This window comes from Theropithecus gelada, chromosome 2 (assembly GCF_003255815.1).
Source record: "Theropithecus gelada isolate Dixy chromosome 2, Tgel_1.0, whole genome shotgun sequence".
Lineage (NCBI taxonomy): Eukaryota > Metazoa > Chordata > Mammalia > Primates > Cercopithecidae > Theropithecus > Theropithecus gelada.
In genome coordinates, this window is record NC_037669.1 from 110833068 (window position 1) to 110858424 (window position 25357).

General features: G+C 39.6%; 1 protein-coding gene across 27 annotated transcripts in view; it reads left to right on the top strand.

Moving 5' to 3' along the window:
* Positions 1–25357, top strand: part of PEX5L (peroxisomal biogenesis factor 5 like) — a 253897-nt gene that overhangs the window by 197923 nt on the left and 30617 nt on the right. The window lies entirely within an intron of this gene.

Genomic DNA, 25357 nt, shown 5'->3' on the forward strand with positions numbered 1-25357 from the left:
AGTATTAAAACATACCCAGAAAGTATTCATACCATACATGAGCCACAAGCAAATAATTGGATATGTATGTGACTTCCTGTGAAAAGCTGAGTTGTCTGGTAAAATCTGAGAATAAAACACTTATAGGGATATCCTATCTTAGTTTAGCTTGTATCAAAAGAGTAAAAAATGAATAACCTCAAGTCAAGCCCAAAAAATCAGAATATATTGGGTTATTGGATTATTAGACACAAATTGTTTCCCACATCAAAAAGTTTGAGCAGCCATATAAAAGGGGTGAATCCTGGTCCTTCACATCGATGAAGTGACTATGCAAATATGTACAGGATTAGATATCTGATCTGGCTGCAGAAGAGAAATAGATACATCACACTATTTTTAAACCTATATGTGAAAAAAGATTTAATTTTCACAGAATAAGTATGACCAATCTGGATGGGTTAAACTTAGGCATGTTTCTGTAATGATAGCAGGGTGTTTATTAAAGATATTTATGTTACCTCCAAAATGAATAAAGAACACACTTGAGAAAGATGCATTTAAAGTTAACTGCTTCCTTGTCTATGACTCATTTTGTCTTCTAAAGACAGTCTTCCTTTCCAAAATGAGCTATTTTTGATGCTAAAGTATTTGTTTCCTACCTATCATGAATAGACACTGAATTCTAAGAATCAGATTTAAGAGTCACCTCATAAATTAGACTGAAGTTTTAACTAGCCAGGTGGCAATAATACAATATGGTCTTCAAAATTAGAGTTATTTCTTTCATCAGTGAAGTTTCATTTTATAGATCCACCAAATCACAGTGACTATTTGCATCAAGTAATAAAGACGTGACCCCATTCTAAATAACGGCTTTGCATCCTTCAGGTTGCCTGAAATGGGTGAGAACACAAACACACACATACACTCAAATATATACAGACCACTGTAAAGTTAGGGTTCTGGATTTATTTACGCAAGGATCCAGAGCATAATGGAAGTGAAGTGGTCACATGAGCAGAAGCAAATGCAGCTTCTCAGTCTAGCTTCCTCTGGTCCCAGAGACCTAAATATGGGTGTACAACTTTAGTTGACATCACCTCTGCAAAGGAGGCCTTTTACACCTGGTCTCTGCCTCATTACTCAGGAAGAACTTGCATAATCCATCCTGAACCCAATTATCAGGCTACAGGCAGGTGTCAGGAAAGATGGGACCTTATGCTTTGTGTCCATGGGAGGAAGAGGAAGCAAAGGTAAATAGATATGTGGCCCAGTATCCTCAAGTACTATCTGTACCTATAGCTTCCCAGAAAGCGTTTCCCATAAGGGCTGACCTTTTACAAAAATGTAAAAGTACATAAGAACCTTGCGAAAAGAGTAGAAGGGGGGGAGGGATTGCATTGGGAGTTATACCTGATGTAAATGACGAGTTGATGGGTGCTGACGAGTTGATGGGTGCAGCACAGCAACATGGCACAAGTATACATATGTAACAAACCTGCACGTTATGCACATGTACCCTAGAACTTAAAGTATAATAATAATTTTTAAAAAAAGAAAGAAAAAAAGAAAAAAAAAGAGTAGAAGGAAATGCAAAAGTATCAACAGTGATTAATAACTTATCTCTGGATGGTGAGATTGAATAATTATTTTTCATTGACGATTTCCATATTTTTAAAAAATTACCTATAATGACAATATATTAATTTTATAAAGTATATTGTTTGCCTGTTTTCTTAAAATATGCCTCGTGTATTAGATCGGGCTCGGGAGATAGGTTCTAGTTCTCCACTACTTTGCTGCCCCAGCAGTCTTAGAAAAGTCCCTTTCCCTCTGCAGGCCTCAGTTTCTTCATCTATAACATGAGACCATTAGATTACATCATGATACCCAAATTCGGCTGCCATCGGAACTACCTGCTGAGCTTCCACAGATCTTGATGCCTGTGTCCCATCCCCAGAGACTGTGATTTAGTTGGGTGGGGCTTTGGAATTCTGAAAAGATCTTTAGGTGATACGATGTGCAGACAAGTTTGGGAATCTCTGGACTCAATGATTTCTAAGGCTGTCCTGCCATGATGATCTGTGAGTGTATGATTCTTCATTTTTGCCTAGGGCCAGCCCTGAGTATCAGTTCTTTTTTTAGCAATCACTAAGAAAGAATATTCCAAAGTTTCCTAGGTAACCCATTTCGATGTCTTACAGTCATTTCAATCAGAATATATTTTCTTTATGTCTAATCTAAATTTCTGCTGAAGCAATTTAAGCCATGATGGGAAAAGAGCACATCTCGTATGATTGGATTTGTGGTTGAGTTCCTTGCATGAACCTACATCACCAGCTTCAGTTGTTTTTCATTCCTAACTAAATTCTCTCATTGCCAAGTCTTTGCCTAACAAGGCCCTTTCCAAGTAAGGGTGGAAATGCAGGATTTCTCATTGCTATATTGCCCAGAATATGTTTTCCAATTTCTGCCAGAAATAATTCCTAAATCTATGTCCTGTGAAGTTCTTGAGGACAATGTGTTTTTATCCATTAATTTTGTTGGTGTTGATGGTGCTTTCCTTACTCTTCTCAGATTTTTCTCTGTCACTCTTCAGTGGTCTTCCTGCCTTCTTTAGTATATTTATTGAAGTTAACAGGTCTCAACAAAACTAATTACAAGAGAGATGTTACAAAGTATATTCTGGGTAGATGCTCAAGGTTCAATAAAATGACTCTAAATACTGTTCTGTTTATAAAAATACTTATAAAATGTTTATTAAAATATGTTTTGATGTTCTTTATAATTGTACCAAGATTCAGGAAGGATGAATGACATAAACATAAGACCTCTTTTAAAATTTTTATTAAATTGTTTCCTGTTTTAGCTCCTACCACTAACTCTGGAGAGTGCTAAATTTGTTCTTTATATATTTATGACCATTGGATGTGAACCCTTCTGATGTCCTGCTGTGTCCATTCATTTGCAAATGAAACTAGAAACAGCTACCCGTCCTAGTTACAGAGCTTTGATGACAGAGCCCTGACTCAATCTGACTGCATGGGAAGACTTGGTTCCACATCACAGCTGTGTTACACCTGTACCTTAGCAGCAGCAGGCTAGAAGGCAGAAGTTTTGAAAAGCTAGTGCATGTATAATACTGCCCCGTTGTTAAAATGAGATCATTTGAGCAGCATTGTGATCCAGTAAAATTATTCCAGTTTGTTGGACCACTTCATGATTTTTACAGGACTTTTGGAGTATTTTCAAAGGAACAGGAGCATTTTACACAAATCCACTAAAGTATGCTGACTGCCAAGGAACATTTATGACATGACTTGAACTATGCTGTATGCTATTTATCTCATCTGTACCAATGACATCTAATTTGTGGTGGTGAAATTGATACATTTCTAAAGCCCTGTCGAAGGAGGTTTCTCCTGTATGAAATATGTAGGTGACACATACAGAAGGCACCTCCTGTTTCAGTAAAATATGCACAAAATAGGAAGCTCTGATCACCTTGTGGCACCTTATTCTGGGTTGATAAACGAGGCAGTAACCTATTCATAGAATCTGAGTGTAATACATATGTGAGGGAAAACAACTTCAAGTACTTTAAGAAGTTGAAGGAATCAAAATCTCCCAAAATTTAATCAGGCATTCATTTGTTTGTATAGGATTATACTTGTTAAGTGACTATTGTCTATCAGAGACGTTGAAATAAGAGACACCATCACTGCCTTCAACTTGCTCAAAATCTGGTGGAACATAAAGATAAGAATCCTAATACGGTATATTAAGTACTATAACACAAGTAAGCCCCTGGTCCTCTGAGTGCATATCGAAGGGATTCACCTGGCCTGGCAGAGACAAAAGGTTTCCCACAGGAGCCGATACTTGAAGGAAAAACAGGCATCACACACACATTTGGAACAGGGAGTGGAAGCGGAATGGAAAGAGAAAGCATTTGAAGCAGAGGGAAGAATACATGCAGATGTACAGAGGCACAGATGAGTGTGTGGTTAGAAAGCAGGATGGGGCAGGGGGTGGTGGGAGATTAGCTGAAGAAGCAGGCAGAGGAGGCAGAAACCAAATCATTCAAACTTTCGTCAGCAGATTGGTATGGAATGTGGGCTGTGTGCCAAGCAATGGGTTGTGGTAGATACTGGTTTTTCTCCCACCTCACTGGCCATACGTCCCCAGTCTCCTTTTCTGTCTCCCCTACTTGTATCTCTTTTCCATCTACTTTTTCTTCTTAGCCATCTTTTTCAGCCCCATAGATTTAAATATCCTGATGGCTCTTAATCTGATTTTTCAATGTTGACCTCTCCTCAGAGATCCCAAATTGAATGAATATCTAGTTGCCTACCGATACTGCTACTTGGGTGTCTGATATTCATTGTGTACTTAACATATCTAACACCGAGCTCTTGATTCTCCATCTTGCACCAGTCCCTACCCCAGTTCAAAAATAGCACCATGATCTTCTCAAACTGCAATCCTGAATGATGCCCTGCCTTTTCGTACAGGCTCCCAGCTAATCCAGCAGGAGGTCCTATTGGAAACACCTCCAAACTAATGGAATCAAACCACCTCTATCATCCCCCCTGCTCAAACCTTAATCCATACCATCAGGATCTCTGGCCTGAACCACTGCTACGGCCTCCTACTTTGTCTCCCAGCTTTCAGTCTTGCTCCCTTAGAGCCCCCTCTCACCGCAGCACTCCGGGTCTCTTCTTGAAGTGTGCATCAGATCCTATTACTTCCCTGCTTAAACCCTGACAATAGGCCGGGCACAGTGACTCACATCTGTAATCCCAGCACTTTGGGAGGCCGAGGTGGATGGATCACCTGAGGTCAGGAGTTCAAGACCAGCTTGGCCAGTATGATGAAACCCCATGTCTAATAAAAACACAAACATTAGCTAGGCATGGTGGTGCATGCCTGTAATCCCAGCTACTCAGGAGGCTAAGGCAGGAGAATCACTTGAACCAGGGACACGGAGACTGCAGTGCACCAGGATCATGCCACTGCACTCCAACATGGGAGACAAGAGAGTAACTCCATCTCAAAAAAAAAAAAAAAACATTGATGATAGTTTTCCATTACAAATAAAACAAGATGCAAAATTCGTACTTATGGCCCATGGGACCTGATCTGGCCCCTGCTATCATTTCCTCTTGTCCCTCTTCCTCACTCCATAGGACATTCCAGCCACATTGGCCTCTCTACCCTTTCATCCCTCCAGGCTCATTCTCATCTCTGCATCTTCTGCCTAGAATGTTGTTACCCAAGTTATGTAGGTGTCAGCTCAGATGTTACCTTCTTTGAGAGGTGTTTTTGATTAACTTTTCTTAAAAACAAACAAAAACAAGCAAAAAGAACTTCCATAATTATTATAATAATTATTTCTTTGCAGTGCTAATAACTATGTGAGATTATATTATTCATTTATTTGTGTCTTTTTATTATCATATCCTTCCCCTGGACTGGAAACTCTTAAGAGCAGGAAGCCTTGTCTTATTTACTGCTGTATCTTCATTCCCTAGAAAGGTGCACAAATATATAATCACAAACTACTCAGTGCAAGTGAAGAAAAAATACAGAAGTTATTTGAGTTTCTATGGCATTGAAAAATACAACTCAACCTTCTGTGAATGGACCCAAAGAATCCTATTTCTTTTTCTCATTATAAGACTTTAGCACAGTAGCTACAGGTGGTTAAGATTTAATAGTCTAGCACTCAATTGGACGTTTCTGTCTTATTTCCTTTGGAAAAAATTGACCAAATGACAATGTTTATTATTTTGGAATCCAGCAGTTACATCTGTAAAAGCCTGACTGAGAAGTGGGTCTCAACTCATCTTTAATGTAATTTTTAGCTAAAGAATACAGTGGGTATTTTTGTCACCATTTGAAAAATATGATACTGAATTACAGTATATTTAAAGAAAAGCAGTATAAAAGCCTAGGAACAATTAAGTCTTTGGTTGAAAACCTTTAATTTATGTCAGTTGCTTTTTAATCCACACCTAATTTTGTAAACAAATTTGAATCATCTTCTTGGAACTGGAATTTTTCTTGAATCTCTTTATTTAGAGTGAAATCCTTATATTTCCTTACCTCAAGGCCAAATGGAAAGGAAAATCAATAACATTGCATCTCATACATTACCTGCAAAATGTTTCCCCTCTTCTTTCTATTGAAAAAAAAGTAGATTTTTTTCTTTCTCAAATGAGAAAGCCTTTCTTTATCAGAGTCTGAATTTGCTGATTAGTTTAGAGATTGTGGTCTCCATAACAACGAATACATTTAACAGCCTGTGTTGGAAACTTTTTTCTCCTTAAAAGCCTCTCATAAGAGAGCAAGCTATGTCAGAACACTGAGGAGAAAAGATAATATTTTTAAATATATATATAAAGCATTTCCTTCTTAAGTAAAAACAATCAATAGATGGCTAAATTATTTCTTTTTAAAATTCCTTAATTTGAGGAATATCTTTATTTGCTCTTATCCTACCATCCTCTACAAGTATCAAGCATCTACTATTTGTCAAGCTTGTACTGTTTTGCACATACATATTCTATCTTACTTAATCTTCAAAATAATACTAACAGTTATTAGTTAGACCACAGTCAAGATGCAAACCCAAGCCTTGCAGCAACAAGGATAGTGATGTTCTGTACATAACAACGTAAAATTTTCCAGATCTAATAAAAGACATAGGGTTACAATCTAAACCTTTTAATTCCTAGTCAAACTCACACAACTTATCAGAAGCAAATGAATTTTTGGCTTTAAAACAAATGACTGTTGATATTTGTTTAAGAGAAGCTATAGTAAAGGTCACCATTACTCTTTAATACTCTTGAAATTGAATTTATGTGTTTTGAGGATGTATCAGTATGTAGAGGCAGCCCAGCACAACCAAGTTAAATGCAACTTAAGGAAACTTTAATTTTCTGAAATCTGAATCATATGATTTCTCTGATTTTTACCTGTTTTTAATTTCCTTTTCTCAAGTCATTATTGAAATAAACAAAACACAAGTGGAAAAAAAATGTAGGTAATAAGAAGGAATGCCACTAAAAGGCCGGAAATTTCAAAGAATTTCAAAAACATTTTAAGATTATTCTTGAAAGAAAAGGTAATGTCTTTATTAACAGTATATATCTAAAAATTTGATTTTTTAACAAACACTGGAAGGCCAAGGTAGATATTTGATGGATGGCTACATGCAAACATTTAAAACTTGGGAAAATGCAACACACCAGGAAGACTACTCTATGGCCATCAGGAGGATAATACTGAGAGTTTGGACTGCATTCCTTAGCCAGGATTCTCATTAACTAAGTCAACTAAAATCTAATAGATCCAACAATGAACCAGATGAGGAGTCTACCTGTTTTAACCAAGCATCCTGTTTATTAATTTGTACAACTGAGTTTTGGCAATACCCAATGTATTTATCCATGTGCAACAAGAAGTGCCAGCAACTGCACAGATTTCTCCCTGTTCAGCTAGTAGCAATTCCACTATTTAGCATCCCATGACTGGGTTAAATCAGAACATATAGTGAGAACAAGTTAGTCTAAAAGTCTAACTCTATAAAAGGGACCGCTTGTACAAATTGAGCAAACAGTTATATAAGGGATGTTGCTAAAGTTAGCCACTGGGTGGACTAAAAGATCTCTTAGGCTACGTAAAGATCTAGGTTTGGCATGATGACATAATGGATCCAATAATTCATCAAGTTATTCACAGAAGCTACTGATTATGAAGTTACAGCATTATCCTGCCAAGTGAAAGAGGTGGATATAAGTGAAGAAAAATTAAGAGAGTTAAGAGTCTCATCATGATGTGGAGTCTTGCTCCAATGTCTTGGAAAAGCTGTTCATAGTAGGAAGTCAACAACTTCTCATTCTGATTTGCGGCTTGAAGGTCTCGGTTACAGCATCAGGCACTTTGGTAAACTCTGTGTGGCCTACATATAAGGAATGAGACTTGTTCCTTGAAATTTCTATTGAATTGTTCACTTTCAGCTTATAGGGTTTCAGGAACAGAGCAATTCTTTTTCTTAGTTAAAAAGTTATAGCCAGATATTGAAAGAAACTAGAATTTAGGATCCAGTCCAGTCTACAGGTAGATAACAAAAACTCAAAAGAAATGAACAGGAATACAATCTAATAACAATGTATTATAACTTTTCTTCTAAAACATAATTTTTCTCTCTATAGTCACTCCCATTTCTGCCAAAGTTAATCAAAGTAAGACTAATTTTTTTGCAAAATAATCTCATCAAACTTGGCCTGATTATTTACATAAGTGCAATATGAATAGTGATTGACCATGTAGGCTCTTTTTAAGTCTGCTTTGCTGGCATTTTTGATAAGATATCTCAGATTAGACTTTTCAAAACCTCTCAAGGCTAAGATTCCAAACCAAGGTAGACTTGAGACTTTAGTCTAAAATATACCACCTGAATAATCCCATGACTATTGTCAAAAGACAAAACCACAACAAATTTGGTTAAATGATCTAATTGGTTTTTATTTCTGATTCATGAATAAGCATAGCATCTACCCAATTCTAAAAATTTAGAAAAAGTTATCTGATGAGCTGTGCAGAGGAAGTTGACTTTATAAGCAAAAAAGAGGCTAAAGAAAGCAGAAACAGGGACCCAAAAGAGGCCTGTTTGAGGATCTGTCTCTTCTCTCTCTCTTGATTTCTCAAAAAGTCAAGTAAATAACTTAGTTTTGGTGGCCTGTAACTTTAGCATGAGTGACTCCATTTTGATTTGGTCTGTTGGGCCTAGTGTAGGAGCTCAGTACAAATCAATGGCCTCTTTATCGATATGTAAATATATCCATAATAAAGGATTATAAAATTATGTGCATGATAGGGTTCTATTTTCACAAAATAAGTATAAAGTTAATGTTTGTTGAGCATTTATTATGTTCCAGTCACTCTGCTAAGTATTTTATAAGTGTTATAAAATGTGCTCCTCCTGACTATCCTGTGAAGTAGGCAATTTAACTCCTTTTTATAGATGAGAAACTAGAGCTCACAGAAGGAAATAACTGGCCCTTGGATTCAGAGTTGACGAGCAACGGTTTTTACATGTAAATGTAAGGGGAAAACCTAAAATAAGATATACTGAAGTGCTCTCAGTGATTACATCTAGATAGTAAAATTAGGAAGGTTATTTTTTCTTTTTGTTCATGTATTTTTCTAGTTTGCCTATAATGAACTTGGTTTGCCTACATTATTTTCTAAAAATTTTCTGAAGTATTTGATCAAAAAATACCAATACAGATACCTAAATGAAATAAAAATCATTGTTTTCTCATATTTTGAGTGAATTTTAGGAAGTCTCTAAAATACTCTCCTAACACCCACTTAAATCTAATTTTGAAGATTTTGGTGATCCCTAATTTAAATCTGCTTTAATCCCATTCCGGGCCATCTGGACAGTTAATGGGCTCTTTGGAGTTCCCCATATGAAAACAGAGCATGTTTATCGTTTATTTTCCTTAAATGTTTAGTTAAAATGTGGGACTACAATTATCCCTGAAAACAATCTTTTAATTATTCAAATGTCATGACAGCATAACTTTAGATGCAACTATTGACCTTCACATTTCTCTTGAGTCAGCAATGTTCTTCAGATTCTAAATATACTTTTAAACACTAAATCACAAGCTCTGCCTCCCAGAGAAAAAAGACAAAGCCACTATTGCTGTTTTGTCCTCTCAGAACTTAGGATTGTTTTGTGCTGTGCTAGTTAGCAGCAACCATTACCAACTGATATATTGTCTCACATCTCTACGGACATTCAAATGATATAAGAAAAGTGTTTTTATTTAAAAAAAAAAAAAAAGCAACAACAATAACATCACCTAACCCTGGTATAACTCTTCACAACTTACAGAAATATTTTCCAAACATTTGGATGTGAAGAAAGGTTATTTGATTTGACTGAGATCACATTTTTAGGGGAGCGGTAACGCCAGGACAAGAATGTACATTTTCTGACTTGGTGCAGAATATTGTTTAACACCCCAGCCATGACTTCCAAGTGATTGTGAGCCCCTTGAGGTCAGGAACTGGCTTTTTCAGCTTCATCGTCTAAGAACATAGCTGCCTCCTCCAGCTTCTGTAGCTCCAGGAACGTGGGAATCTTTGGTTTGTAGCTGCACCACTCCAGTCTCTGCCTCCATTTTCACAGCGCCATCTTCCTTCTATGTCTTCGTGTATCTTGATATGGCATCTCCTCTCTTTGCTTACATTTCCTTCTTATGAGGGAATCAGCCATATTGGAGTAAGAGCCCACCCTAAGAACCTCGTCTGAACTTGATTACATCTGCAAAGACCCAATTTCCAACCAAGGTCATATTTATAGATTCTGGGTGTTAGAACTTAAAAATATCATTTTGAGGAACACAGTTCAACTCATAACAGTCCCATAGTTTTTCCAGTCATTCTAGGATAATAAAAAGCTTCCAGACACTTTTGGTCTCAAGGACAATATCGTTACAATGACTAAGATATCGTTTCAAGCACTAAGATATCATAATTATATGACTCTTACATGTTCACAATTTAGAGTTTCCCACTCTCCAAGCTAGGAGCACCTTTAGGCCTAGTCCTCTGCCCGGTGGACCTTCTCTCTCCCGGCCCTACTCCTTCCCCCTCTGCTCACTAGCTGCAGTCTTCAAGGCCTCCACAGTGAGGCCCAAAGAAGTGAGAGGCAGCAAAGGAGCCCAGCCTTGTGTGGCAGGTACAGTCATGAGCCAGCCTAGGTGCTCTCTGGGCTTGATGGATGTTTACCACAAGCACATTCTCTCATGTTCTGCTTCTGCAGGTCCCTCAGAGATTCCTGCAGGGAATATCCAACTGCAGTTTCAGTGAGACTGTCACCAATCCTCACCCTTCCAGGAAGGCACCTGGGCGGAATTCAAGATATCTCCAGGCAGCCTCACTCCTTGGTGGCCTAGATCTGATCCATGAGAAACATACATCCTTTGCCATTCTTTTCCTAGAAATGCTGTCCCTTGGCTGCTTCAACTTTAGCCATTTTATCAGAGTTATAGGGGAAATGTTGAAAACCTGTATTTGGGCCAAGTGCAGCGACTCACACCTGTAATCCTAACACTTTGGGAAGCCAAGGAGAGAGGATCATTTGAGCCCAGGAGATCTAGACCAATCTGGGCAACATATGGAGACCTGTCTCCACAAAAAAAATAAAAATAAAAATTAGCCATGCATGTTGGCATGTGCCTGTGGCCCTAGCTACTTGGAAGGCAGAAGTAGAAGGATTGCTTGAGCCAGGGAGTTTGAGGTTGCAGTGAGCCATGATTGCACCACTGCATTTAATAATAATAAGTAAAAAATTTATAAATGTTGTAAATGAAAAACTGTGTGTGTGTGTGTGTGTGTGAGAGAGAGAGAGAGAGAGAGAGACAAAGGAGAGAGAGAGACTTGACCTTTCCTTTTGCAAGTCCAGCATAGGTAGACTAGGCAGTCAGACACCTATTGTTTCATTCTGTGTTTCTTTTTTCGTTCTTTTGGAACCACAGCCAACACTGAAGGAGTCCCATTTTAACATTCCACTGTAGTTCCTTTCATTCCTGATGGAAAAGAGGCAGAGAGTAGAATCACTGACCTTGTATTTCTAAACGGAATGAACTTGGTTTGTCTCAGAAAATTAAGCGACAAGAGATAAACAGAAGGGCTCTGTTCTGCTCTTTTTTCCAACCAAGATAATATTTACCAAGCTACAATATTGATTGATCCTTAAAGCAAAGAACAGGTTAGAAAGGCAGAGAGGGTTGAGGGGAAGCAAGGTTGCATTAATGAAAAGTGCGCAAGAGTAAGAAGAGATGTGGCTTCTGGCCCTGGTTATCTTATTAACTAGCTATTGACCTTGGACAAGTAACTTGTAAAGGTCAAATATGTTGAGACACTTGAAAGCTCTTTTAAAACTATACATATTCAATATTATTGATTTTGTAAGAGGTAATCAGTTTTGTCACTGAATCGTCTTATTTCTTCACTCAGAAAACCTCTTAGATTCACCCTTTCCTCTCCATTCCCACTGTAATCATGCAGTCTAAATCCAGATTACTGCAATACCTTCCTAATTTGGTCCACAATCCCACTGCCCACAATCCATCCCCATAAGGAGGAGTTGGGCTGGATGTCCTAAGGCCCAGACTCTATCAGACAATAAGCAAGAAAAGAAAACATAACTGTTCCTTTCCCCACTCCACTCCCATCCTTAGCCTAAGTTACAATTCAAATAAGGCATTATTTAGTTTAACATTTGAAGATTAGTTACAAAGCGAAATAGGTTAGTAGGTAGGTAAGTGGGTGGGTGGGTAGGTAAGTAAGTAAGTAGGTTGGTAGGTAAGTAAGTAGGTAGATTGGTGGGTAAGTAGGTAGGTAGGGAGGTGGGTGGGTGGGTGAGTGGGTAAGTAACTAGGTAGCTTGGTGGGTAGGTAGGTAGGTGGGTAAGTAGGTAGGTTGGTGGGTAGGTAGGTAGGTGAGTGGGTGGGTAAGTAAGTAGGAAGGTTTGTGGGTAGGTAGGTAGGTAGGTAGGTAGGTGGGTAAGTCAGTAAGAAGTTTAGTGTGTAGGCAGGTGGGTGGGTAAGTAAATACGAAGGTTGGTGGGTAGGTAGTTGGGGAATAGGATCCCCCAAGTGAGAAACCTCTCTCTCTCTCTCCCCCCCCTCCCCCCAACACACACCCACCCCAACACCAAGTCCTATTTATTCTATTAAAGATCTCTCAAATCCACCTATTTCTCTCCTTCTCCACTGCCAGCACCCTACCCTAGTCACTATCATCTCTTATATAGACAACTGTAATAGCCTTATAAACATCTTGCTGCCTTTGGTGTGGAGAATGAAATGCCCTACGTATTCCATTCTCCTCATTTCAACCAGAGTAATCTCTCTAAAACACCGATCTGAATAATGGCTTCACACTTGTCCTTAGAACAAAGTCCAAGCTCATTCACCTAACTGTATAAGGTCTTTTCTGATCTTGAATATTCTACATCCTCACCTCTGACACCTTCTGCCTTGAGGTCCGCACTGGCATCGTCATAATCAGTTCCCAGAATGGGTCCTGTAATCCTTCTCCTAGCTTTTACACATGCTGTTCCTCCTACTGGAAATGTTCTTTCCTCATGCCATTACCTGGCTGACATTTGTTCAACCTTAGAGTCTCAGATGGATGTTATCTGCTTCCAAGAAAAATCCTCAACTCCTAAGTCTAGGTTGGGTTCTCCTCTCTCCCAGAGCACATTTCCTCCCCCTTACCCCGGCCCTTATAATACTGTATTGCATCTGTCAATGTCCCAGCAAATTGCACACTCCAGCAGCAGGGCGAGCATCTCTCTTGCTCACTGCTACACTCTGGTGACTAAAACATTGCCTCCCACATAGTAGGCTTGCGCATAATTGTTTGCCGAATAAATTAATCAAATATGAAAGTGTATACAATTACTTTGAGAAGATGCTACCTTTCAAATTTTATGAATTACTTCGAAGAGGTTCCATCTTATAAAGGCATTGGAAAAGCACTGTGGTCTTGTACATTTTTTTTTTTTTAGACAGAGTCTTGCCCTGTCACCCAGGCTGTGAGTGTAGTGGCTCAATCTCGGCTCACTAAAACCTCCACCTCCTGGGTTCAAGCAACTCTCTGCCTCAGCCTCCCGAATGGCTGGGACTAAAGGCACCCACCACTATGCCCAGCTAATTTTTGTGTTTTTAGTAGAGACAGGTTTCATCATCTTGGCCAGGCTGGTCTTGAACTCCTGATCTCATTATCCACCCTCCTTGGTCTCCCAAAGTGATGGAATTACAGGCATGAGCCACCGTGTCCAGCCATATTTCTTTTTAAAAATGTTAGACCTAGCTTTCCAAATGTGATCTTACTTACATAATAGCGCCTGAGATGAATGCAGATATATATCATTTGTTAAAGTCTAGCAAATCTTGCTAACACAGTCAAGCGACTGACAATGGAAGAATTTCAGCCCGTTTAGAGTCTCCTGCCCTTTTTCTATCAGGATCTGTGGAAAAGAGTGCTTAGAGAGTGGGGTTTTATCCCTGGCCAGTAGAGTCTCTGGCCTGGCATTTTTGGGGAGCCTCTCTTCTGTGTTTTGATACCAGGAATGAGGCAGCTGCTGCCAAGAAGCTAGATCCAATGCCTAGTATCCTTGGCAGAGAAAATATTTCTCTAGTCGCGTCCAAATTAATCCTCATAGGCCAATAAATCAATACACCAGGAAAATATGGGATGAGTTTGGCCATCTGGAATTTTTTTGAGGCGTTGTTGGGTATAACAGAAACTACCTAGCTCCACAGTAGCCACGAATAGCTGTATATTAGCTCAAGGTAACACTGGCACGTTCACCTTCCCACATGATACCACCAGCACCAGATCCATGGCTGGGAGCTCCCTGCAGCTTTTCAGAATCCTTGCCTTGCTGTTGAGTCAGCCAGTTTGATTTCAGTGTCAAAGAAAGCAGCTTCAACCATTTACCTACCCAATAGCCTCGTAAGATAACAAGCCAGATCTAGACTTTGTCTTTACATTTGGTCAACCATTTTGACAATCAGGTAGTCAAAAAAAAAAAAAAAGAAAAAAAAAAAAAAGGAGGAGATCAGAATATCAGGGCAATATGATCAATACAGTACAAGTGGTTTTTTAAATTGGACTTTCCCTGCCAAAATAACTGAAACAGTTTTTTTTTTCCTCCAAATATTCTGAAAGAATGAAAGGAAAAACTATTTCCACAAAGTAAGAGGTAGTATCTATACGGGCATTAGATATAGCAAGTTTTAGGCTGGGCGGTGGCTCATGCCTGTAATCCCAGCAATTTGGGAGGCCGAGGCAGGTGGATCACCTGAGGTCAGGAGTTTGAGATCAGCCTGACCAACATGGTGAAACCCCATCTCTACTGAAAAAAAAACAGGCACCTGTAATTCCAGCTACTCAGGAGGCTGAGACAGGAGACTTGCCTGAACCTGGGAGGCGGAGGTTGCAGTGAGCCAAGATCGCGCCACTGCACTTTAGCCTGGGCAACAAGAGCAAAACTCAGTCTTTAAAAAAAAAAAAGATATAGCAAGTTTAAATTCTTTATCACCGAGGAAAATATTACAAAGGAAACTGCTTCTAAACTAATCCCTCTGTTGACTTTTGCCTGCGTCAAAGGAAAATGGGGGAGAAAAGAGCCCTTTCACTCCTAGACATAAGGTTGCTTAGTTGTAGCTGTAAATGCTGCCCCTGGGTGGGCACTTTCTGTGTTCTAAGCCAAGTACTTTACATTCCTTCATCTCACTCAGTGCTCACGACAGCCCTATCAGGAAAGTGTTATTCCCATTTTAAGGTGGAGAAACTGGGACATAGAGACATTCAGTAACTTGTCCAAGGTCACACAACCATTAAGTACTGAGATTCTAACCTGATCTAACTCCAAAATTCCTGCTCTTAATCACGGTTCCCAATATAAGGCAATGTTTGGTGCTATTAATTTTTCAGGCCCTGAACCAAAATTTTTTTGATCATCAGAAAATAATTTGTTTATCAGAGAATTTCTCTTATTTAAGTGATTTTAAAAACAACTATAGTATGGCAGCATCAATTGAAACAGACCCAAAAAAAAAAGCAAAAATAGTAAAGGAAATTGGAAAAAGTTTGGAGAGGTCAGGAACTCCCCAGAAATCCCACTAGACTAATAAATTCACAGTTTTCATTTTTTCATGTTTCTTCCAGTCTTTGTTATTCTGTATACATAATTATATGCAGTTTTAAAGGTCATTTTAAATGACTGGTTAGTATTGAGAAGATGAATATGTCAAATGAGTTTTCTTCTCAAAAACGTACCAAAAATATTTTAATTATTTTCTCCACATTCTGGGTTTCATTTCCCTTTCTAGAATAATAACAGCAACAAAATCTTGAAGAATTCTGATTCACACAGCAGATGTGAGGACGAGAAAACCTGCTGGCTAATTGGAGATGAGTTTCACTGGAAGCAATCACATAAAAACAAACTATGTCATAGACTCCTATCCCTGAAAGCTGGTCACAGGATACACAAAAATTAGCCCACCAAAGGTCTCTATTGTTGTGGAACTGTAGATGCTCGTACACTGAGGCTTTATCTCAACGTTTTCTAGAGAACCCTAAATACGCACACACACACACTCACACACACTCCCCCCCCCCACACACACACACACATAGTTCAAGGTAAAATACATTTAGGAGACTGCTGCTTGCATCCCCCTCTCAGAGATTTAAAATATACATTAGCAGATGAAGATCCTGGGAAGTCACACAGTAAGGAACCTGTTTCCTTATGTCCAGAAATTGCAAACTCAGTTAGCTACAGGGCCAGGAGGCAGGTGAAGGTATGGACCTGGTGGTGACTGTGGCAGAGACTACATGCAGCATCTGAAAGTTGCTGCTTCTAGAAATGTAGGTCTTGTATTAACAGATCTTCACAAAATGTCTGAAATCTGGGTTTTCAAGTGAAATTTCTCATCCAGGATGAGATGGGAGAAAACATGCATCTTGGCTAGATCTGCTAAGGAAAACCAGAGCCATACAGTAGTTAAAGCAGTAAAAGCAGATTTTATTCAGGAACTATTGCAGTGGGTGGCGGGGGGAGGAAGACCTCAGCAGAGAACTGGGCTCGGTTCCGAATACAGCATGGACAAGCAGGGATCCAGCCAAAGAAGGGTGGGCATCAGTGAATGGGAAATTACTAAGAAGAGACATCAGGGGTTGGGGGGGATTCTGGTTGAACCCACCTTTTTAGGATTTTTGCTGAAGGCAGGCCAGGTGATCAGACATCACCTGGTGGATAGTGGGAATGAAAAATTTGGTCAGATGTAGAGGCAATCAGATATCAAGAGAGGAATTCTATCTAGACTGACTTAGCAGGATTCTTGCTAAAACTAGACTCCGCAAGGACAGATATGGAAACCTGGGGTGGAAGCCTAGTTGAGAAAAGGGCTGGGGGGAGATTGACTAAAGTTTGGTCACTGAAGTTCTGTCACATCTGGCCTATAGGCTACCAATTTTCAGCCTTTAGCTTAACCTAAAGTAGCTGAAGCTCATTTGGCCACAGAACTCTGTTCCTAGAACAGTCTTTTGGGAGATACTACCACATTTCATTGGCCTACCAACCCTTTGAAGAAGCCCCCAGAGTAAAGTCCCTTCTCTAAACCTCATCTTCCTCCGCCACTCCTGTCCTCTGGCCTAAAGTAGTAAAAGATGTTCCAGTTACTATGGCTGTGTAATACATTACTCCAACACCTGTGGCTTCAAACAACAATATTTGTTTTACCCAAAACTCTGTAATTTGGGTAGAGCTCAGAGAGGATGGTTCATCTTTGTTCCACAAGGTGTCAGAGAGGCTTGAAGGCTGAAGATGAGGGTAGAAGGCTGGAATCATTGTGAATCAGAGTGAGTGAAGGCACACTGACTCACAAACAAACTCGTGGATGGATTACGCTTGCAGTTACTCGAGACATCCCTGAGATTGATGGCTGGAACACCTCCATGTGGCCTTTCTTTGAGACTTGGGCTTCCTTGCAAGGTGGTAGCTAGATTCCAGGGGTGAGTGTCCTCAGGAAGAGGTAGGCAGAAACTGTATCACCTTTTAGGGCCTAGCCTCAAAAGTCACGCCCAGGTATTCTCATTGTGTTCTATTTGTCAAGGCAGGCATTCAAAGACAGGGCAACAGACTACCTCTTAATGAAGTGAGACAAGGTTCTGAAGAGATGGGAGACCAGAAGAACTGCTTGCTGTAGCCATTTGGGGAAGAAGCAATCTACTGTCAAAGAAAAGAATGAAGTATTTTGATTTCTGGTTCTATCATTTACCAATAATAGTGTGAGACTAAGCAAGCAAGTAACTTCGTCTCGTTTTGCATTTTATTGTTCACCCTGTCCTGAATTACAGTTACCACTATTCTTATTTTATCATGAGGGACTGAGATTCTTGAGGGTAGCATCCACATCTAGATATTTTTGTTCTGGCTTGTTTCATTTCCTAAATATTCTCATAGTGCAATGCACAGTGACAAACATGTAGTTTGGGCTTAGTAAACAGGTCTAATATTTTATTTTTTAAAATAAGTAGAGAACTGCCTGGTGAGTTTGCACGACTTGTAAACATGTCTCAAGAAAAAGAAATCCATTCAGGAACTGACTCCCACTCCTTTAGTTCACTGCTGGCTTTTTTCATCACATAACCTGTTATCATATGGAACATGGACAAGATTCAAACCCCAAGACCCTCTGCCCATCTCCACATGTCCCCATCTCCTCATGCCCATGGTAAAGCAGCTCTAGTCACCAGCCGCTACTTGCCTGCATTAAAAAACAGCCCCTGAGAAACTGGCCCCACAAAACCTTATGCCTGAAGCACAGAAAGCTTCAGCATATTCCATTGCATATTAACAGCAGTTCTTTTTTTGTGAAGACAAATACCACAGGAGCCAAGAACACAGATATACTCATGTGAAATTCCAGTTCTGCAAAGACATTAGTTTGCTAATGAATATGCTAAAAACCGTTCAACAGTGACCCCTTCCTATTTAGACAACATACTTTGCTCTTTGTTCTTTAATATTCCATTTCTGTTTGCCGCCTTCCTGGGTAAGGAGGAAGAGAAAGGAAATAACAGAAAACTATCTTAGATTTCCTCTGTTAGAAATGACTCTTGATTTCCTTCTACCAAACTGCTTGAACCTTATATTGTTTATTTCCATCCTCCTGTGCTCATTCTTCCCCTTCCCATCATTTCCCGCCTTTCCTCCCCACATTTCTGCAGCTACCCTGCTGGCACATTGCTTGGTGAGAGCCTCGGGCTGTTTGCCCAGGTGCCAGCCAGCATCTGCAGTGATGGCTGACTCCGTTGAAACAAGGAAGAAGCATGTCTATCCCAGAGGCAATCAGAAAAATCTGAGTGCTAGTACCAATATTTTTGTTTTGCAATACTTCTGAACCACACAATTCACATAGTTTATGAGATTGCATTCCCTCTGTGTCCTGGGAAATATTATTTTTCATTTCCAAGCAATAAAATAGCAATAACTGCTGATTCCTTAGCTCTTAGATGTTACAAGTTCTAAGCACTTCACATACGTTGTTTCACTTAACCCTTACTCTTAAGAGATTTTTTACAATTTACAGATGAGGAAGCTGAGTTAAAGAGGTGAACTAAGTTGCATACGGTCACGTGACAAGGAGCCTAGCCAGAATTCCAGCCTGTTCTACCTGAGGCCAACGCCCATCTGTTTTCCTCCCTATGCTGTTTATTTCTTTTTAAAATTTAACTCTTTTTTTTTTCAGCATACCCCCACCAATATTGAGACCTATGCTGTTTAGATTGAGAAAGGGAAATGCATGACAGATCTATGTTTATCTCATAGAGATCTGATTAATTTTGAGCCTTCCTGTTTGGCTCAGTAAATCAATTCATTAAAAACATTGCAACCAGAGACACTCAAAGTTGTTAGAGACCAAAGAATTCTTTGGGTCAAACCTCCATCTGATTTGTGAATCATCTTTACAGCACTCCTCACACTGGTCATTCCATCCCTGAAGACTCCTAAGGTTGAGGAGCCCATTCCATTTTCAGGCAGTTCGGTATTGCATTTGATAAAAATTTGTCCCCCTGGAACTGTCTTTCATTTGTACTAGTTCTGACGTCTGCAAAACAAAGCTGGGCTGGTTTGCTCAGCTCTCACCATCCCCCTGATGATTGTGTTAGCAGGTGAGTTGCTCCTTTACTCATTCTTCATCAGCAGGATTACTCCTGCCCAAGGTCAGTCATGCCTGAAGAGACTCCAGTTTGTCAATGGGACTCACTACATGGGACACCCAGCACAGCACTAAGAGCTCAAACTAATTCTGACCAATTGAAATTCTATCCCATCCTCCATGAGAACACTGCACATCTGTGATGAAGCTCCGGGTTGAATATGTTCTTTGGGCAGCCACATAAAATCTTTGACTAGTATTGAGCTCTTACTCAACAGGAGATATGGTGAGTAGAAACACTCAGTTACCATTGGCCAGCCTGGGCTACTGGACCCCAGGGCAGTGAAGCCCCATGCTGATATGCACATAATTTCACTTCAGCAAAATTGTTTGTTGTGGAAAATTTTTAATCCAAACTTGCATAGTGGTTTTCTTTCCTTGTTATGTAAAAGAAATACTACTTTCTTTCTTTCTTTTTTTCTTTTTTAAACAGAGTTTCACTCTGATTGCCCAGGCTGGAGTGCAATGGCACGATCTCAGCTTATCGCAACCTCCACCTCCCGGGTTCAAGTGATTCTCCTGCCTCAGCCATCTGAGTAGCTGGGATTACAGGCATGCAGCACCACACCTGGCTAATTTTGTATTTTTAGTAGAGATAGGGTTTCTCCATGTTGGTCAGGCTGGTCTCAAACTCCCGACCTCAGGTGATCAGCCCACCTTGGTCTCCCAAAGTCTTGGGATTACAGGCATGAGCCACCGAACCCGGCCTGCTTTGTTTTCTTCTGTATAGGCAGAGCTGGTTGGTTTGGTTTGGTTTGGTTTGGTTTTCTCAAGTTTTGATCCAGTGACAGTTAATCAACGGAAGTCTAAAGAGGCAAAAAGAAATCCAGACTCCTCCTAGGAAGAATTGGCCCTTAATGTCACATTGATTAGTTCTTTCACAGCACAACCCCAGGATCTTTCCAACTGACAAGTACATTTGACCACAAAATCAAAAGTAGCTCTGTGTTAACTCGATGACTAAATTAAACTGGTGAATTGGAATTGATAATATGCTACCATCCTTTAAACTTTCCTGTTCTAAAATAAATTGCTTCTTTTCTTATTCTTTATATGTTAATGTAATTAATATTTAATTAATATTGCCCTGGTTCTTATAAAAAAAAATTTTGTTTTCCAGTTTTACAATCAAAAAAGTGAAGGAAAATAATGTCCAATGTACTTCTGGGAAAACATTTTAAAGTATGATTTTTGGAGATTAGTAAATAGACTAGACGGCCCCTTTAAAAAAAAAATGTGATTCTGCGCTAAGATCTTCCTTCCGCCTTATTCTGATCTGAGTCAATCCATGTAGACAAAGAAGCCTGAGCTGCTATCTAATGAACCCAATCTTCTCACTTTACAAATGAGGAAAAATAACTTACAGATGAGTTAAAGTGACTCGCTCAAATTCTAGCACACATCTTTCTTCTTTCAAACCACTAACACAGAATATCAATGATGAAGGAATTCAGAGGCAAAAGATTGCTATAGTGTGGGAATGTTGAAGAAAACATCATGGAGAACTGAAATTGAAAAGAAGTAAGCATTTTTTTTAACCAAATCTTACTTTTCCACCGAAATAACTTATGCTAACAATAGAAAATTTGGAAAATGGTAAAAAGTACACAAAAAAGTGATGGGATAAATTACTAATGACCTCATCCTATAAAAGAGTTATACAGTCCCTTTCTCTACAGTCTTTTCTCCCCCAGATCATTATTGTGGTTGTTTTTCTATTATTGTGATTATACTACTTAGCAAGAAACATTATAACCCAAGGACTATTCAATATTGTAATAAACTATTCATAAACATCATTTTAATTGCTGCCTAAAAGTCCATTATAGAGGCTTTACCATAATTTTCTTAACCTTGATCCTATTTTTTAATAATTAGATGGAAGGGAAAGATTTAAATGAAGACGAGGAAGGTGTCTAGAAGTGGAATATGTTTTTACAGTAGAAGCAAACACCAAACTGTTCACAGCTTTTATATTTCAGCTTTGCGGTTGTGGGTGATTTTTGTTTTATTCTCTATATTTTTCTCAATACTATAAAAACACTAGCAAGAACACCTACTTTTTTTGAGCACCTACCATGTACTTTATACCACAGATGCATTTTCTCATTTAGTTGTCATAACAACTAACCAAAATTGCTATTATATCTTCATTTTAAAGATAAGGAAAATGAGACTTGGAAATATTAAGAGATTCACAAAAGGGCAATGACGGAACGAGGATTTGACCCCAGGTCTGTCCAAGGGGAAAGCTGCTATTCTTAACCTCCATGCTGCATATCCCAATGTTCTTATGAGTATGTACTATATTTTATCATCAGAGAACTATTCTTAGACATGGATGTGGATGGCAAATAATAGCTCATTTCTGATGTAAGCAGATAGCTTGTTGCACAGAGTATAAACAACAATCTGCCAAAATCCCAGAAGAGCCAAGAAAATCATCAATAAATAAAATCCCTTCAGTTATGTCTTAAGATCTTTAAAATTCAAATATGTTTCAGGTTTCTCTAAAATTCATTTAAAATAGTGGGAGGAAGCAGCGTTAATTGTAGTTACGTGAAAGAAGTCTGGATTCTGCAACTGGATGAAAATTGATTATACTAAAAGTAGTCTTCTGTAATTAAATGAAAACTGTGCTGTGCACTTTAATTAGTCAGCAGTAACTCATTTTAAGTGGTAAGAGTGAGTTCTGGTGTATCTCGTTAAGTGAGAGCCCAGCGTCTCCACCTCAGCTGAGGTTCTGTCAGTTTTCCACAGCAGCCTTATTTATGTATCTACTGCTCTAATTTCAAGCTGCAAGAAAGGTAATGCACCCTTTGGTAACTCAGATATACACATTATTGAATTCTTCTCATTCTTTCATGCAGAAGACTTGTAATATGCTTTAAATTCCAAGGACTCCCACTAGATGAACATATTTGCCTTGGAAAGTATGTGTAGTCATTGGCCTCTCTTGTCACCCAGTGCGAGCCTGGGAAAGTCAGCAAACATTATAAAATTCACTTGATAGATTTGTCTTCCCTTCTACTGCAGACAGGTTAAACCTGCATCTTTGAAAAGCTATTTAAAAAATGAATTCCCCCAAATTTCTTCCAAACGTTTTAGTATCTAATAATTCAGATTTCATTGTATTTAAAAAAGGAGAGATATTTTTTGTTTTGTTGTGTTTAAACTTATTTTTTAAAAAGCAAAGCATGCCCTTCATGGAAAATTCAGAAAGTAGGAAATGTATGAAGAGGCAGGAAAAACATCCTTCATTATTTCTTCATTCAAAGACACATCTCTATTAACATGCTGGCATATTTCTTCCTAGTCTTTTCTCTAGCCATTGTTATTGTACATTTGAGATCATTCTGCTTGCACAATGTGGTATTCTACTAGTATTCTACTAGAAAAAGCAACTTAAAAAGAAATTTTGAATTTTACTTCTGAGCTGAACCTGGATTCCTAGTAGCCATTCCATGTGCTTCCAGCATCACGGACATAGATTATCAAGATGCCTGCTGCCTTGTTGAGAGGAGGCCTTTGCCAAAGGGGCGGAACCTGTTTCTGTGGGAGGAATGAGAATTCTGGACATGATAAAGCAGGAGCAAGAGCTACTATTTATTTAGTAGCCTGGGATTATCACATTGAGCTGATTCTTATTCCATGAACATTTGTATCTAAAAGAAATGAGATTATAATTACCACTCAAAGCAGCTCTGCAGAAGAGTTCTTGCTTCAGGGCAGCCACCACCCAGGCAGACCAGAGGTATTAAATGGTGAAGGTTAGGCCGGGAGCGGTGGCTCACGCCTGTAATCCCAGCACTTTGGGAGGCCAAGGTGGGCGGATCATGAGGACAGGAGATCCAGACCATCCTGGCTAACATGGTGAAACCCTGTCTCTACTAAAAATACAAAAAACAAAAAACAAAAAACACAATTAGCCAGGTGTGGTGGCGTCCCAGCTACTCGGGAGGCTGAGGCAGGAGAATGACATGAACCCGGGAAGTGGAACTTACAGTGAGCCAAGATTGTGCCACTGCACTCCAGCCTGGGTGACAGAGTGAGACTCCATCTCAAAAAAAAAAAAAAAAAGTGAAGGTTACCTCAAGTCAGTGTGGTGATGTATCAACAAGTCACAGGACTTCGAATCATAGACACTGAGATTTGCAATTTGTAAAGGGTATGAATTTCAGTCCCAGATTCAGGTGTTCAAGGAATACTCGTTGTTTTGTTTGTTTAAAGAAAATAAAGTGGTTTCCAAGTGTCTCTCTTGCCAAGCTGGCAGGGAACTTATTCTAGGGCATGAAATATGGAAGGCTCATGTAGTGTTAGAAAACAAGGACGGGCCGGGCACGGTGGCTCACGCCTATAATCCCAGCACTTTGGGAGGCTGAGGTGGGTGGATCATGAGGTCAAGAGATCAAGAACATCCTGGCCAACATGGTGAAACCCCGTCTCTACTAAAAATACAAAAATTAGCTGGGCATGGTGACATGCACCTGTAATCCCAGCTACTTGGGAGGCTGAGGCAGGAGATTCACTTGAACCTGGGAGGTGGAGGTTGCAGTGAGCCGAGATGGCGCCATTGCACTCCAGCCTAGCAACAGAGTGAGACTCCGTCTCAAAAAAAAAAAAAAAAGAAAGCAAGGACGGAGTCTCCCCGACCTGCCTCCCTGCCCCTGGCTATCATGGTGACCACTAACAGCCATCCAAGCCTAAAGTGGTTCCTTGAAATTCACTTTCTATTTCCTGGCCATGTGAGAACAGGGGTTCAAATGAGCCCCCTTGGTCACATCCTCAGTCATCCTTTCCGATATCAGGCTCATTTCCCTGGGAAATAGCTAAAAACTGAGCACCAGTCTCCTACTAATCAGAACCTGCCACCCTCCATCTCTTTCCCTACCCCCAGAAAATTCCGTCTCTTTCAAATTCTTTAAGATACTTGCTCCTTCCTCCTGCCCCTTGGGCCACCTAAAGTACTGTCTTCAGGCTTAATAAAATAGAAGTCAATCAGGGACAGCTCTCTCAGCAAAAATCTTCTTCAGTCTAGGAACACATACCTCCCTTGAAGTAAAGAAGAGCAAACAGCCTGATTCCCCTTACAGAAGATGTGTGGGAAAACTACAAGGAAACAAAAACACAAAGCAGCATTTTTCAAAAAATCATCCTGCCACATAAAAGTCCTTGAAGAGGATTCAGTCAGGTTCACACCAGGGTCCCTCATTCTTCAGCACCAGTAGACCAAATTTGCCATAAGCTGACAAGTGTGGGCTTGGAAAGCAGATGGGGTTTGGATCCTGTGAGTCCTAGCTTTGGGACTGTAACCCCCTAGACTCAGTTTTCTGCTGGCACAGTGCTTAACACAGAGTAGGATCAACTAATGTTTCGTTCTCTTGACCATACCTGGCTGTCTTCCCAAGTCACTGCTCAGCCAGTCCCAAAGCAATTGCTCTAATTCCTCATATGCTAGGAGCAATTCTGGGAGAGACTGCCCTTCCTAAAATGTGGCCTAGTGCCCACACATGAAACTGTATATAAGTAGCGGGTTTTTA